The sequence below is a fragment of the Gossypium arboreum genome, chromosome 11 (assembly GCF_025698485.1).
Source record: "Gossypium arboreum isolate Shixiya-1 chromosome 11, ASM2569848v2, whole genome shotgun sequence".
NCBI classification, from domain to species: Eukaryota; Viridiplantae; Streptophyta; class Magnoliopsida; order Malvales; family Malvaceae; genus Gossypium; species Gossypium arboreum.
In genome coordinates this window covers 111,507,874-111,511,899 of record NC_069080.1, presented here as the reverse complement: position 1 = coordinate 111,511,899, position 4,026 = coordinate 111,507,874, and positions in this window count along the sequence as shown.

The following is a 4,026-nucleotide window of genomic DNA, read 5'->3' as shown; positions in this document are numbered from 1 at the left end:
CTTGTATCAATACACAACCCAGACCGTTCAACGACATATTATTGAAAATTACGAATTCTTTACCTGACTCAGGCTGTACTAAAACTGATGCTTTTATTTATAATGCTTTCAACTGCTCACGAAGAAATGTTATCTCCAGATGTTATTACTGGTACATTCTCTCTTTATGACACTAATGTAATTGCATTGATAGATCAACGACATTACGTAATAAAATCTCACAGCAGTTTCTCATGTCGCACCTCTACCACCACTCACATTTCCAACATTACGGGATGGTCTTCCTCTCACTGTCAGGTTGCTTGATCTTACATTCTGAGATTTATCATTCTCATCTAACACAGGACAATCTTGAATGAAATGTTCAAGCGAGCCACATCTAAAACAGGCTTTATCATTCAGTTTACACTCTTCAAAATGTCGTTTTCCACATTATCCACATTCAAGTTTATTCGATCTAACATTTTCCACACTTGCCACTAACATAGCTGGAGTTTTTGAACCCATAAATTGCTTCCCACGATCTCTATTAGAGTACTCTACTGATGCATTTGATCGACTATATGAATCTCAGGATTTCTTTGATGAAGAGTGATAAGGTTTATCAATCAATCTCTTTCTCGAATCTCTAGCTTCAAAATAAACCTTTCTCTTTTCTTTGCCTAGTTCTTTAGCTTTACAAGCATGCTCAACTAACACAATGAATTCTTTTAAATCCAATATCCCAACCAGAAGTTTAATATCTTCGTTCAACCTGTCAACAAACCGTTTGCACATTATCTCTTCAGTCGAAACATACTCTCGAGCATGTTTACTTAACTGCACAAATTCTCTCTCGTACTCGGTTATAGTCATGCGACTTTGTTTTAGTTCTAAAAACTCTTTATGCTTTTGATCTAGAAATCGTTAACTTATGTACTTTTTTCGAAACTCAATCTAAAAGAACTCCCAGGTGACTCTCTCTCTCGGCACCACAAATATTAATGTATTCCACCACTGGTATGCATTGTCTCTTAAAAGGGATATAGAACACTTTAAACATTCAGTCGGTGTGCAGGAAAGTTCATCAAACACTCGGATCGTATTTTCAAGCCAAAACTCAGCTCTCTCAGGATCATCATCAACATTAGCCCTGAACTCTTCATCCTCATGCTTATGAATTTTATCGACTGGTGGCTTATTCAATCGTATTGGATCAATAACTTGAGGAACTATAGTGATTGGTTGAGGATTTGGCGGGGGTGGAGGTTGTTGAGCAGCCGAATTTGTTCAGACATATTCAGCCTCACCTTCGTGACTACTCGACACGAGTCTAGATTCAGAAAGCACTGTCCCTTGAGTGAGAGCTAGCGCATTACTCTCAACATCATCTACTACAACTCATTCGGGATCCATTACTATACGAAAACATAGTTTATAATGCCAGGATTCATCACACTATCACAGGTTATATATGGCATGTATAGGTAGCCTTTCACACACGCTACGTTAGCCCTAGAATCGACTAAACCGTAACTTTGATACCAATAAATGTAACACCCCTCACCATATTCAATGTTGGAATAGGGTTACAGAGCATTATTAGACTTACAATACATATAAGCATACTTTTCTTATACATTCAATCATTTCATACAATCATCATATAGATTCAATCAATTTATCCCTTATACGAGCCTATGAGGCCCTAAACGTGCTTCGGGAACAGTTGAGGACTAAATCAATAACTTATGAAATTTTTACAAAACTTTGAAAATTTTTCTCAAAATAGGGGACACACACTTGTGTGGCCAAGTCGTGTAACCACATCCGTACCACAGGCCATGTGGACATTTGAAATGGGAGCACATGGTCGTGCCCCAGCTTGTGTCTGACCCCGTATAACTCTTTGACTTGGGCCACATGACCAACACATACAACTATGTGACTAGCCCGTGTGCCCTAAAAATGGCTATACACGCCTATGTGCCAAGCCGTGTCAAACCAATAGTGTATACTGACTTATGCCACACGACCAAGTCACATGCCCGTGTGTAAGGCCGTGTGGAGCATACTGACTTGTTTTCAAATTCAACACAAAAGGACACACAGCTGTGTAACATAGCCGTGTGTCACACACGGCTAAGACACACGCCCGTGTGGACAAAAATAGGCCATTTACCAAGTCATTTTGCCACCCATTTTACACATATCTATACAAGCTCAATTAGTACCATTTCAAAACACAATTATGCAGCCAAGAGTTATCAACCAATACACACTCATTCTATATCCATTTCAACCTATTCAATACTCAATTCAATGTCATTTACCTATTCAAATACCTATCAACTCAACTTGCTTTACTAAACATAATTCACATATATAATTCATTTAGTTAAACCATTCCAAACATGCATTATCAATTCAACCTCATCTACTGAATATAGGTCAATTACCTAACTCAAAACAAAGCCATTTATATATCTTTATACATTAGCAGATTCATCATCGCAAGCCAACTCGAATGGCCTAAATACATGTTCATTAAACATACCCAAAATGACTCAAGCCTATACATGCCATATACCATACATATATAACTTCAAGAGTACCAAAATAGATGTTCGATAGTGCGATGAAGTTTCTGACGATCCCCGGTTCCGAGCTAGCTTCGATATACTAAAAACCATAGAAGAAACTAAGTAGAGTAAGCTATAAAGCTTAGTAAGTTCTCATGTAAATATGAAATAATCTCATCATTCATTAACATTTCTAAATAGATGATATAAATTACTTTAAAAACATCAATCACCAAGTTAACATAAAGTTCTCAACTTCCATTAGCTTGTTATTCAAATAGTTTTCTGTACATACTTGTACTGATTCATATCTATTCTTACTAATTTACTTATCAAATCTCTTCGAGTTTATAAATGCTTTGATACGAGTACGTTGATTTTTCGATGCCATAGTCCAACTATGCTCTTACACGTACATTGCCAAGGTGTAACACCCCTAACCTAACTCGTGTCTGTCACCAGACTAGGGTTAAGAGGTATTACCAGACATATCGAAACATTTCGTGATCAATTTACAAACATCATCCACATATTATAACATCATAGTCAAACATTATCACAAAGTCCCTTTCTTAGGTCAACAAGACCTTAAACATGTTTAAGAAGGGGTTGGGACTAAACTGAGTACATATAAAATTTTTACGAAACTTAAAGGTCACATGCCCGTGTGAACAGGCCATGTGTCTCACACGGCATTGGACACACCCATATGTTTAGGCCATGGTGAAACAGGCCATACATACTGACTTGTACCACACGTCCAATTACATGCCCGTGTGTCAAAGTCGTGCTCAAAACTGACTTGGGTCACACGGCCGACCATACGCTTGTATGTCTAGCTGGTGTACCCTTCAAAATGGCCACACACGCCCCTATGCCAAGGCTGTGTGCCTCACACAGCCACTAGACACACTCGTGTGTCTAGGCCGTTCTTGAGACTAACTTATAATTGTAGGACTACCTCAAGGGACACACGGCCGTGTAACATGGCCATGTGTCACACACGGCTGAGACACACGCCTGTGTCTCTACCCATGTGGACAAAAATAGGTCATTTGCAAAGCCAAATCGCCATCCTATTCACAAGCATTCAAGTCAACCAAAACATACCATTATAACATGTCATAATCATCAAGTTTGCATAACATCTAAATGCATTTTATCACCATCATATTACCTATTTCATGTCACATAATTAACCTTTTCAACTCCCCAAGTTCAAGCCAAATTATAAGACTTTATAAGCATCACATATATCACTTGTCAAGCACATAAATTAGGCCAACTTATATGGCTAAAACATACCAACATTTACATCATTACCAAGCCATATTACATGGCTAACATTAAAGCTTGTAACTTACCAAAATAAATCTGGCCTATACATGCCATAAATTAATATTTACAACATCAAAAGTACCAAAATATCGTTGATAGTGTGACGACAATCCTTGACGATCCCCGA